The 12889-nt window shown below is 44.4% G+C and overlaps 1 pseudogene; it reads right to left on the bottom strand.

The window, feature by feature from the left end:
- Positions 1 to 10847: 10847 nt before the first annotated feature.
- Positions 10848 to 11565, bottom strand: LOC103608304 (annotated as a pseudogene).
- Positions 11566 to 12889: the final 1324 nt, after the last annotated feature.

Below are 12889 nucleotides of genomic sequence, written 5' to 3'. Positions count from 1 at the left end.
CTATATGCCAGGCACTGTTCAGAGAGCTTCTCAATTTCTACACCTCACTGTCATCGGTTTGAAAGGAAAGTAAACACAATGTACCTGTTAAGTTATACTGGGCAAAGACTGCCCCCGCCCAGGATTGCAGGCCCTCACCTTCTCTACGTGGATATAGCAGCTAAGCTGAGCACTTGTCTCTCTCTAAATACACAAGATAATCTTCCAAGCTCCAACTGGAGAGTCATTTGTTCTTTCATTTAATCCATATTCATCAAACACCTGCTATACACTATGCATTAGTTTCTGCCCTCTTCTGGCTTATATTCTAGTGGGAAGGGTAGATAATAAACAAGAAAAAAAAGAAAAATTAAGTTTTCAGGTAGTGATAAGTTCTATACAAAAATAAAGTAGAATACTTAACAGTGACTGGGGAGGACTACTTTAGATAGGATGGTCATATAAAACTACCTATAGGAGGAGATCTATTTATCTATAGGTGTCTATAGATACTGGATCTATGCGTCTGACTGTCTATAGTAAGAGGTAGTCAAAGATGACCTGTCTGAGGAAGGGATATTGGAACTGAGAAGTTGGATAGTGAATAGCAGCAAACCATGTGGCTATGGTGGTCGACACTCCAAGCAGAGGGAACAGGCCTTGAAGTGGATTTCACTGTGTTTAAAGTATAGCAAGAAGTCCAATGTGGCTGAAGGAATGTGGGTAGGTGGGGAATATTCTGGGAGATAAGTCAGAGAGGTGGTTAGCAGCAAGATTAAGTAGGGCCATGGTTATGAATTGACTTTATTCTAGATATGATAAGAAGCCACTGGAGGGTTTTGTTGTTGCTGCTGCTGTTTGTTTTTGTTTTGTCTTGTTTTTAATCATGGAAATTTTCAAACATATAACAAATTAAAGGGAATCATATAATGAACATTCATGTACCTATTGCCCAGCTTCAACAATTAACATATGATCATCTCGTTTCATCTATACCCTCCACCCCCCTATACACACTGAATTATTAAGCATAACCCAGATATCACATCCTTTAATCTATAAATACTTTATTATATAGTTTCAAAAGATGAGGACCTTTTATTTTTAAACATTGTCACAATACATGGGAGTGGTGTGGTATGGTTTGTACTAAAAAGATCACTCTGGCTACTTATGAAGAATGGATTATAGGTGCTCAAGGGTGGTGGTGAAGAGATCGGTTAGGCTACAGGAGACAGATGGTGATGGTTTGGCTCAAGAGTGGCACTGGAGATGGAGACAAGTCAGGTTGTTGCAGATAGGAAGGTAAACGTAGCCCATGAAGCTAAGAAAGCTTGTAATTACAAGATTCTAAGGGACCTTCTGCTCCAAGACCACAGTCACCTTTGTCAGCATTATCCAAATGCTTTGAGGAAAGAGGATGGTCCCAGAGAACTCTAATCTGGCAAGGCAAAGAATGGTTGTCCTTAGGTTACCCAAACCATCTGGGCTGAGGTATAGCTAAGCATGCAGCCCAAATATATTTCCACTTCACAGTTTCAAAGTATACGCAGGAAACTGGTCATGAAGTAGTAGAATACTCAGCATTGCTACGATGGCCAAGACACAATAGTTGACCTGATGGTCTAGGGTCCTGCCTACTTATGAGGCCACTGCAGACCTGCTGAGATCACTGCTCCTGAAGGCCTAAGCCATAGTGGAGATCTCAGGATTACTGCTTGCCAGACCAGCCAACAGCACTGTAGCCACAGAGATCCCCAACTGCAGTCAAAGAGGGAAAGAAAAATACAAGCTGGAAAAGTGGGGTTGAATGTAAGATTTTTATCTGTAGACTAAACTCAGCCATAAAATGACATGGGAGATAGAAGGAGGATGTGAAACAAATTACAAAGTTGATGCCAAAAAAAATCAATAACAGGTTGGAAATCAGTGCACATGCTGGATCAGTGAAAGTGGTTGAGGGTGTAGGCTGCAAATCATTCAGGGGAGTCAGAAGCCGGGGCTAGCTATGTAGTTTGAAGTTTGGGTGGAGGTGGTGGAGGTGGCCAATACTAGGAATTCTGTCAGGCAAGATGAGATACTGGCCGATGCTCCTCTACTCATCTGCTTCTTTGGGGGTTACAGATGAAGGTGTATGTCTACTGAGGCCTTCAGCTTCCTGAATATCCAGGCCACTCTGAGCTTATCCAGCAGAAAAGGGATGAACAGTTGTAGAATCAGGCTAATGTGGTCACAATGTCCACACCTTTGTTATCCTAAGAGAGTCTTAGCTAACTGTTTTGAAGGGTGGGTTAAGCCTCCCCAATCTTCCCAGAGATTTCTGCCAATAACAGCTCAGAACATGCACTCCTCTGACCCTGAGGAGTATGCCATTTCATATAGACTTCGGCCCTGGAAATAAGAAAGATTACCCTGTCCCTCTAAGTCCTGGGAGGAGGAAGGTTCCTGAGTTTATGCTCCAAGAATATCTCCCCAGAAGCCACATAGTTGGCCAGCATTTCAGCTACTGGCAGGGTGGGCCATCCAGCTGCCTGAGAGGCCATTAAATGCTAACAACAGTAGATCAAGGTGAAAGCCACTGGCCTATAGTGGGGAAGACAGGCAATGAATGACCACAAAAGACAGCAACTTATCATGGTCCTACTCAGTGTCTCTGGGGAAGGATTTCACTTGTAACAGGCCTCTTAACAGGGCTCTGGATGGTGATGATGGTGAACATGATGATGATGATGGTGGTGACGATGATGATGATGATGTGATGGTTACTACTTATTGAGCACTTATTGTGTGTCAGACATTATGCTAACTGCTTGCTATACATTATCCAGCTTAGTCATATCTATTAGGCCTCATGACTAGCTTAACATTAGCACAGCCATGTTAGGCAACTTTCAACCCTCCTGCCCCTCCCCTTTCCCTTTTCTGCTCCAGGAACCGAGCAGCAAAATTCCTCTCCTGGGAAGGGGTAAACATGACCATTATCATCATGTGGGCTGCAGTAGCAGGCTTTAGGCTGGGCTGGGAGGAGTGCTTTGTACTGATATAGTGGTGACACTAATCAGAAGCCTAACCAACCAGATGTTAGTGGACTACGAGGGCTGTCTCACCTTGCATACAACTGATTTCAAAATTGCCCATTACTCTGCCAGAACCTTCCCTCAAAGTAATATAAAACCCGTGCTTTCCTTTGTTCAGGGGAACTGATCTGATTCAGTCTCCCCTCCACGATGGTGGAATAAAGCCTCTTGGCTGAAATGGCGTCTGGCTTGGGTCTCTCACTCTCTCTCTCCCTTCTCTCCATCTCGCCGAACCTAAAATAGCAACCCTAAAAGGCTTATTATCCTCATTTTACAGCTAAGGAAACTGAAACTCAGAAGAGTAATTTGTCCAAGTTTACCAGCTAGTAAGTGGCTGAGCCAAAATTCAAATACACACAGTCTGACTTCAGAGCCTGAGCTCCTAACACTTTGCTATGTTGCCCATGAAGCTGTCTGCTTACAATGAACAAGTTTGGGGCAGAGCATCAATAAGGTCTGTTGGATTAGATGTCTGTAGATAAAACTGCATTACATTCTGGAATATACTATGGCCTGGATTGTCAAGCAAGCCCTGAATGTGAAAGTGGGACAGGCATGAAGGTAGGATGGGGGAAAGAGCAGGCACAGGGGTTTAACTCCCCCATGGCATAGATTTCATGATGCCTCTCCCAACATGCATGATTGGCTGTGGGAAGTAGATGGTAGGCTCACCCAAATACATGTGCTCTTTTCAGTTCTGTGAAGCACCTGAGTAACAGTCCTGTCCATGTTAATGGACTCCAGATCACGTTTTAGCCATACCCACTGGGCACGTATTTGGTAAGATTTTCTACTTCCAACCCCTGAGACAGCTCACTGCATAGGAGCCCAGTCAAACCGTCAAGACTGATCATCAAGTGGATTACATCATGCTATAAAGGCCTTGGGCAAGACTGTGTGATTCCAAGGCACAGAGGCCAAATGGACCCACTTTGGGTTATTAGTGGCAAATCACCTTTGGTAGAAATCGGTACATCCCCATTTCAGTTTTTCCAGGAACCCAGTATAACCGCCATGCAAAGAAAGGTTTTCCTAACCATGCCCAGTGTTTTGTCTTCTTTTATAAAAAGTCTTCAGCTTTGCCCCTAAACTGTAAAAGTCGAGACATATAGCTGCAGCACAAATCAAGGAGGTTCTATCTTTCATGTGGCTATTCTCATGGCAGTTAGTGTAGCTGTAGATGGGAATAGCCATTCTATGTGATTGATAGTCTTTACTCCTCCCTTCTACACTGATGGTTCCCATAGGTTCTCATATTAACCTGGTTAAGAGTTCACAATCCACCTTCTGCTAGTTAACCCCAGAATATTGTCACATGCTCTTTCACTGAGCTTAGCAGGCACATGAGCCAATTTATCTGCCTCTAAAGTAGCCAGGATACTGACCAAGGACACAGCCTTCCAGGACAGTAAAATTTCTCAGATGAAGAAAAAAGATAGTGTCTGCACTGAGATTTTTGACTATCCCACACATTGATGCACCATGGCCTATATTTCAATAAGACAGCATGATAGTCCTAAGTGCTGTTTACCAGTTATTTTTGAGTTTCCTTCTTCATGCATGGTAGAATTACACTTCCCTTCCCCCTTTGAAGTTAGGCATGGTCTTGTGACTTGCTTTGACCAGTGAAAAAAGAGCAGAATTGCCATATGTCTCTTCTGAATGGAAACTTTGAGTCAGTGAGTGATTCAGCTTGTCCCCCTCCCCTAATGCAGCAATCATGACAATGAGTTGACATAAAAGCTCTGTCACCTTGGGTCTCTGATGGCTATCATGAGCAGAGCCCTCAGCTTACTTTCAGTGGACATGTAGCACAAACAAGAAATAAACCTTTATTATTTTGAGCACTAGTTTGGGAGATTGTTTGTTACTGCAGCATACCTTAATCTATCTTGACCAATACAGACACGTATCCTCTCTTTCAGAGATGAGAGGCTGAGGAACTCAAGAAAGATACATATAACACCTTAGGATTTCAGCTTCTCTGGCCCTCCCCATTCCCTACTGACCTCACATTTTTGGGTAAAGAAAAAAATGGGAAAATCTAACTTTGACAGAATTATTTAGCCTCAACATGGTAACTATAAGCAACTGCTTTCTGTTTTGATTAATCTCAGCTTCTTGGAGTTAACCTCAGCTAACTCAGAAAGTTATTCACAAAGCTGGACCTATGAGATGGTTGGGAATACGGAAGGTGACAAGTAAAAAATAACCTTCTAGTTATTTTCCAGGACTGTGCCCCTTCAAACCAGCTGGAATTACCCATGGAGCATGTGGCCAGCAGACAATAATGGTAATCCTTAGCAATCTAGCTCTTATTTTATCCCTTTCAGATCTCCAGTTTTCTAGTCTGACTTTGTCTCCCATTTCCAGTCTTGCCCTTACTCTTTAGACTTGATAACTGAACTTGACTTACTTCCCTAGGTTTTCTGACCCTAGGTATTTACCTATTGGCACTTGCCACCCCTGGGCACCACAAATTAACAGCAGTCATACAGTATCTTCCACGACTGAGCACCAGTTTGTGTGCCAGGCACTGTGCTAAGCACTGTCTCATTTCATTTACTTCTCACAACAGCTCTGAGAAGTGTTATTAGAGTTTCCATTTTACAGATGAGGGAAAAATGAGGCTCGGAGAGACTAAGTTAGCTAGTAAATGATAGCTCCAGGATTCCAATCAATTGTATCCCAAGCCTACCTAACAACTCTGTACCCACCCAGTTCTGCCCCTTGTTAACTTAGACTATAGCAGCTACCCAACAACCACTGCCTGGCTTTCCAAAGGAGCCCATCCTGGCCTTCACTAAAGGATCAAACACTACAGACACTTTGGACAGTTTGAATAATCAACGCTGCCCTTTGGCTTTTGTAGCAACTCATAGATTGACTTCAGCCCTCCTGTTTCAAGGGGCAAGAATGGAGCTGGATCACATCCCCATTTTCTCTCCAAACCTTAGCCCACAAAGGCTGTCAGTTTGGGAAAGCCCAAAGTCATCTCTGGCAGCATCCCCTCTGAGCCAACCCAATTACATACCTAAAAGGTTAAAAATCCTTTTTTCTGGGCTTGGGCCTGTCAACCAGCTCCCCAGGCTATCCAGGGGGCATTTAGGGGATATTGTGCTTGGTGAAATTATAGGGGCTCACAACCCATCTCTCTGTTTCACCAAGCTGCTTCTGTTATCTACACCATTGAGATGGGCTTCTCTATAGTGGCAGGAGAGCCATCCTATCACAAGAGGCCCCTGAATACTGGTAAAGGGTATTTTCGCTTTGGGGCTTGTTTTTCTAGGATGCTGGCTGCAACCAAGATAAGCTCCACAGTATGGGAACAAGAACTGCTTACCAGCAAGGCTGTTACAGATGCCTAAAAGCCTTAGCTCAAGAGGGCTCTGGACAATCCCTAACCACAAAGTCAAAACATCACAGCCTGGAGCAGTTTCCCCTCAGCCCACATCAGTGCAGTTGGTCCTCTTCCTTGGAGATTTCAGTTGCAGATTACCAGCTGAGTGAGTTCCTCCTTCCTGAGACACTGTGGCCTCAAAGACACAGAAGGAGCTACATGACAAGGTAAGGGATCATTACCAGGTAGATGCCTACACCATCAGGATAAGGTCCACAGACTCCCAGAATATTTCCCAAAAACTAGAAGAACAAGAGGAGAATGGTGCTGCTCCACAAGAAGACCATAGTCCATCCCATCGGGTGTAGCCTTCAGACATCTCAGCCATGATATAGCCTTAGCAGGACACTTAGGTCCATTCCAGACATTAGCTGTGCCTCCCAAGACTTCTGGTGGCCACAGATCAGGTTTATACCTTATGGGACATTGATATCCATGAGAATTTATAAATCCAGGGTGTCATTGGGGCTATTGTAGTCCCATTGAGACCATTGAAGCCATTTCTGACAGGAGATGCTTATTTCATCATCTGTGTTATGCCTGACACCCCTCCAGGGCCACAAGGCTATATGGTGGTGGTGGATGCTCTCCCCATGGTGGCATAATTCATCCCTTGCTGCAGATTTTCATCTATGCCAGCTGCTGCTATCTTGTTAGGTGGGGACCTCGATTTTGTCTCTCAAATTTGTAGGTTTGATAGTCTTCCAAGTCTTCTCTGTCCATACTAGACTATCTACTAGCCACCACCCACAAACCAGAGGACAGACTGACTCACACAGCAGGACCATAGAAGGATACCTCCTGGTCTAGACATCACAACCACTATGGGGACTCCACCTACTTCCCCACCACAAAGCTAATCTCTAAGAACTTCTTGTGCCTCTCTATCCAGAGCATGCCTTGGCCTTCTAATTACAGACTCCACCCTCTGCTTCCTTAAACCACAGAATACCACCACAGCCAGAGACCACCCAAGAATATCTAACAGAAACTGTGCGATACAGAGGAAACTATGCCAGGCTTATGGCATCAAACATTAACCAAAGCTCGGCTTCTGGGAGGCAGCAGTTTTCATCTAAAAGACTAAAGGGATGTTCCTCTATAGCACTGGATAAGATAATGACTTCTTGAGAAGCATCAGTTGTACACTTCCCTCATCTGGGCATGTCTTCTGGCACTAGGCTGTGCCTACTATATTTTTGTCAGCACCACGCTCAGCCAGTGAGCAAACCGGCCATCCCTATATAGGATCCGAACCCGTGGCCTTGGTGTTATCAGCACCGCACTCTACCGAGTGAGCCACGGGCCGGCCTTTATATTTTTGGAGATGGTCATTTTAATGATGTATGAGGAGTCAGATTGTGGTAGTCCGAGATGGGGGCCAAAGCCAACCTTTCCTGATCTCCTGGAAATGCTTCTGTGGAGGCCTCCAAAGAGGCCTTGATCATTCTTTAAAAGCTCTAACAATGAATGGCAGTTTGGCTGGAGAAAAGTATCTCTACTTTTGTGGGTGTGCCCTGCAACCCTCAATATCCCCCATGGTCCACAGATCTGGCATTCTAGAAATTAAGACAATGTGATTGGCATTTCTTTATTCCTTGTCCCCTATCCTGAGAGTTTTCTTCTGGATTGGTCTAGAGATATATTCTGAGTACCACATGAACACTTGAAGTTGGAATTCATCCACCTACAGTACACCTATCCACAGAATAACAGCTCAGAATACTCATGGGAGGCAGGTCTGGGAGTGTGTTGAAATATCATGGATGTGTCCATCACACTTGGTCCAAGAGGACATGGGAGATACCTTCTGCCTTGCGATTGGAGTGTTTAATCCATTCACACTTAATGTTATAATTGATATGGTAGGATTAACGTCTGTCATTTTGCTATTTATTTTCTATATGTCATGTCTTTTTTGTTCCTCTGTTCTTCTATCACTGCCTTCTTTTACATTAAATACATATTTTCTAGTCTATCATTTCATTTCCTTTGTTGTTGTTGTTCTGCTATGTTTTTCTGTCCTTTTCTCAATTATTGCTCTGGGGATTACAATATGCACCTTAATTTAAAACAATCTAGTTCAGATTAATATTAACTTAATTCCAGTAGTATATGAAACCGTGTACTCCAATATAGCTCCTTTCTACTCCCCTCTTTTGTGTTATTATTGTCATACTTGTTTATGTACCATAATCCCATTAACACAGTTTTGTAATTATTGTTTTACACATTTATCTTTTAAATTAGTTAGGAGAAGAAAAGAGTAAAATTATGTATTTTATACTGTCTTTATATTTATCTATGTAATTGCCTTTGCTAACTTTCTTTATTTCTTTATGTAGATCCAAGTTATCACCTAATTTGCTTTCTTTTCAGCCTGAAGGACTCCTTCAGTATTTCTTGTAGTGCAGGTCTGCTGATAATAAATTCTCTCAGTCTTTATCTGGGAATATCTTTACCTTTCATTTTTGAGAGATAATTTTGCTGGATATAGAATTTTTGGTTGACAGTCTTTGTCTTTCACCACATTGAATATGTAATCACACTGTCTTCTGATCTCCTTTTTTTCTGATGAAAAGACAGGGACCCCTTGTATGTGACAAATCATTTTTCTCTTGCTGCTATCAAGATTTTCTCTGTCTTTGATCGATTTGACTCTGATGTGCCTTGTTGTGGATCTCTTTGAGATTTTTTATATTTGGAATTCATTGAGTTTCTTGGATATGTAGATTGACGTTTATCATCAAATTTGGGAAATTTTCAGCTATTATTTCTTTAAATATTCTACCTTTCCTCTGTCTCCCCTACTTCAGGCATTCCCGTTATGCATATGTCAGCATGCTAGATGTTATCCCCCAGCTCTCTTAGGTTATATTCATTTTTCTTTATTTTTTCTCTTTCTGCTTCTCAGACTAGAGAATCTCAATTGACCTATGTTCAAGTTCATGCATTCTTTCTTCTGCCAGTTCACATCTGCTGTTGAGCCCCTCTACTGAGTTTTTTTATTTCAGCTATTGTACTTTTCAACTCCAGGATTTCTATTTGGTTCTTCTTTTTATCATTTCTATGTCTTCATTGATATTTTCTATTTGATAAGACATTATTCTTCTACTTTCCTTTAATTCTTTAAATATGGTTTCCTTTAATTCTTAGAATATATTTATAACATCTGATTTAAAGCCTTTGTCTAGTGAGTCCAGTGTCTGGGCTTCCTTGGGGACAGTATCTAATTACTGCTATTTTTTCCTGTGTATGGGCTATACTTTGATGCTTCTTTGCATGTCTAACAGTTTTTTGAAAACTGGATATGTAAGATATATTGTAACAACACTGGTATCAGATCTCCTTCCCCTGGGTTTGTTATTGTTGCTGGGGTTTTGTTGTTGTTGTTGTTTATGTTGCTGCTGCTTTTTTGTTCAGTGACTATCCTGGGTTAGTTCTGTAGATTTCATGTTCCCTGTATTATGTAGGCAGAATTCTCTGGTAGATTTTTCTTTTTCCAGAAAAGGATATTTTTTCATTCAAGTAACTGCAAATAGGAAACCAGAGGGGGAGCCCCCGGCTGGGACAAATAATGGCCACCCCCTCCCCAACAGAACAGGGGGAGAAGGTGGCCCCTATACCATAATGGTCAACACGGGCTCCTCCTCACTCTGCTGCAACATCCTGGGGCAGGGCCCCACCTTCCCTGGGACTGGGGTAATCAGTAACCAGCCTGCTGCACCTCTGCCCCACCGGAGGGGAACGTGGATGGAACAAGGGGAGGCAACGATGAACATTTGGTGCTGGTAGCAGCAGCAATGACAGATGTCGAAGAATGAAACATTGAACAAAAAACAACACAACGGTCTAGAGGTAGTTTGTGAACAGAGGAAAGGTGGAACCAGAACTTTGAGGTGTGGGGAGGGGGAGAGTGGGCAGGGCTAGTTCCTGGTTATTGGTGCTGCATCTGAGGAGGGAAGCAGCCCTAGAGTGGAAGAAGGTGGGGTCGGGTGAGCAGCCCCTTAGGTGGCTGCCACAGGGAATCTGGGCCTCACCTGGACAACAGGTGACTGCATCTCCATCACTGCAATAGATCTCCCAGGGTGAAGGCAAGATGGGCTGTGGCTCCTGTGAAGAGGGGCTGGGGGCTCAAACCCCTCCTATCTTCCTTCCTGTACCCCAAAGGGGACTGTTTGGCCTAGTGTAGGGACTACGTAGGGTGGGGAAGGTAGGAGATTGGGTGTGAGCCCCACCTGGTGACAGACACAGATTGGTTGGGGACATCCTGGGGACTAAGCACCCCCCTCCATTGACCACACCTGCTGCCAGTACAGTGGCGTGGAGTGTGCCAGAATGAGATAGGGCTCAGGCCCATTTTAAGGCCAGGGGAGCCCTCTCAGGCTCCTCTATGGGGAACCAGAGGAACAGTGGAGAAGCAGAAAAGGGGCCCTCAAACCAAGAGCCCAGAGAGCAATGTCCCCACTGACAAGGAATTGGGGATGCAGCAGGCTCAGGGTGTGGCTAAGTGGGATGTTAGCCTTGTCCAGGAAGGCGCGTGTGGGGGGAGGGGCTGTGGGGAACTGGGGCCAGATGAAGCTGTTCCCTACCCAGAGCACAGTGACTGGTGTTCTGTGTAGTGTGGTGGTGAGGGTGCAGGTGACATGGCCGGTGGGAAGGAAGCGGTGGTGACAGTGGGCCTGGGGGGAGTGGCACAGCGGGGACTGTGGGAGCAGAGCAGAGCTGTCCAGTCCCAGAAGCAGCTGCTCCTCGGTGAGGGAGCAGGCGGCACCGAGCAGGTACTGCTCCTCCTCTGAGGACTCCTACGAGATGCCCGCTTCTTCCCCCTTCTCCAGTTTTCTGCGTCTGCCCCTTGTTTCCGTCCTAGAGTTGTGGTGGTTTTCCGGGTCTTGGCAGCGCCCTTGTTTTTGCTCTCGTTTGGTCGGCCCCCGAGGACTCTTAGTTCTGGCACTTCGCTGGGCTCCTTCTGACTCCCTACCAGCGCTGTACCGGGACTCACCGGAGGCTTCTTGCGCGGCCTGCCCTGGCCTTGCGTCTCGAGGAAGTGCCGTCTTCTTCCTCCTTGGAGGCCAAGGGCTGGCTGGGTTCTAAGTTCGAGTCGCTCATCTTTCCTTCTCTAGGGAGTAAGGGTTAGAGTGATGGCTGGGATGCACGAGCTCGGCCGCCGGCCTGTGGTGCACACTCCGAGCTGCCGGGAGAGACGGTACTGGGCGTTGAGGACCTGCCTGGTTGCGTCACCACCGCCACTGGTAGCAAATGTGGATGGCTTCTTGGAGCCGAGCCGGTGCCAGAAACAGCAGGCTCGGAGTCTGAATTAGAGAGCAGACCCTGCTCAGGAGAGCTTCTGATAGATTTTTTTTTTAAGTTTTATTTTTATTATTATTTTTAAACCTGGTTTCCTAAAGATCACATGTGGGTCAGTATCGTTTCATGGTCAGCAAATGATCAGTCAGAAGATTTCCTTAAATGCCTTAAGAAAGTCAGTCTTCTGCTGTTTGCAAGGAAGACCTGTGCATGAAGGCATGCTTTCATACTTCAGGCAGTTTACAAGTTAGCTTTAGCTTTCATTTTCTCCTTGCCAAGACCAGCCAGGGTTAAGTGACTGAGGCCATCTACTTTTCCAGACCTTTACTAGATATATGCACAGTCTTCTAAATCCCCAAGAATATGTTGAACCTTTTCAAAGTTCCCTGTGGTCATCTAACTTAAAAGGTCTTCTTTTAAAATTTTTGACCAGGCTCTTGTTTGCCCTGACTGAAGTCATGGCCTTGGGCAGCTATAACAGTACCAGAAAATTGGCATATTTTACTTTCTGATAACACCATGGGGATAGGACTTTGTTCACAGAGCTGAGCTCAGTCAAATCAAATAGAAACAACACCCTGGAAACGGAAATTTTCCAGGGAGCTGCTAGTTCGGTCAAAATATTGACTGTGCTCTGGGCATGGGGCTTTTAAGGGAGCTCCCAAAGAGCTTAGTCCTCTTCACTGGCTGTGAGGCTGCTAGCTTTTTATAGCTACCATACCACTGAGCTGGGAAGGGAGGGAAGATCAGAATGGCCCCAAGTTAAATAAAACACCACAGACCCACTGTTCTTACTGAGATTCTGAAGTTTTTCTTGCATAAATGCTTTTCAGTTTGCTCTGTGCATTATATGCCTTTGTTTAATTCCAGAGATCTTAAATAGTCAATTTTTATAGTTTTACCAGAATTTTCATTGCTTTTGTAGGAGAGTAGGTTCACCAAGTCCTCACTCAGCCATTCTGGAAATCGATCTCCTGTACTTCATTGTTTTTAGCCAATGCATAACATTACCTAGAATGCATGCACCATAGTTAATCTGTTACCATTTTGATAAATATTTGTTTCCAAATATTCACGACTACAAAGTACAAAGGAATATCCTTATTTATTCCTCTTCCTGCACATA

The sequence above is a fragment of the Galeopterus variegatus genome, unplaced genomic scaffold, assembly GCF_000696425.1.
Source record: "Galeopterus variegatus unplaced genomic scaffold, G_variegatus-3.0.2 Scaffold8274, whole genome shotgun sequence".
Lineage (NCBI taxonomy): Eukaryota > Metazoa > Chordata > Mammalia > Dermoptera > Cynocephalidae > Galeopterus > Galeopterus variegatus.
The sequence above is the reverse complement of the archived record's forward strand: the minus strand, read 5'-3'. Positions and strand labels throughout refer to the sequence as shown.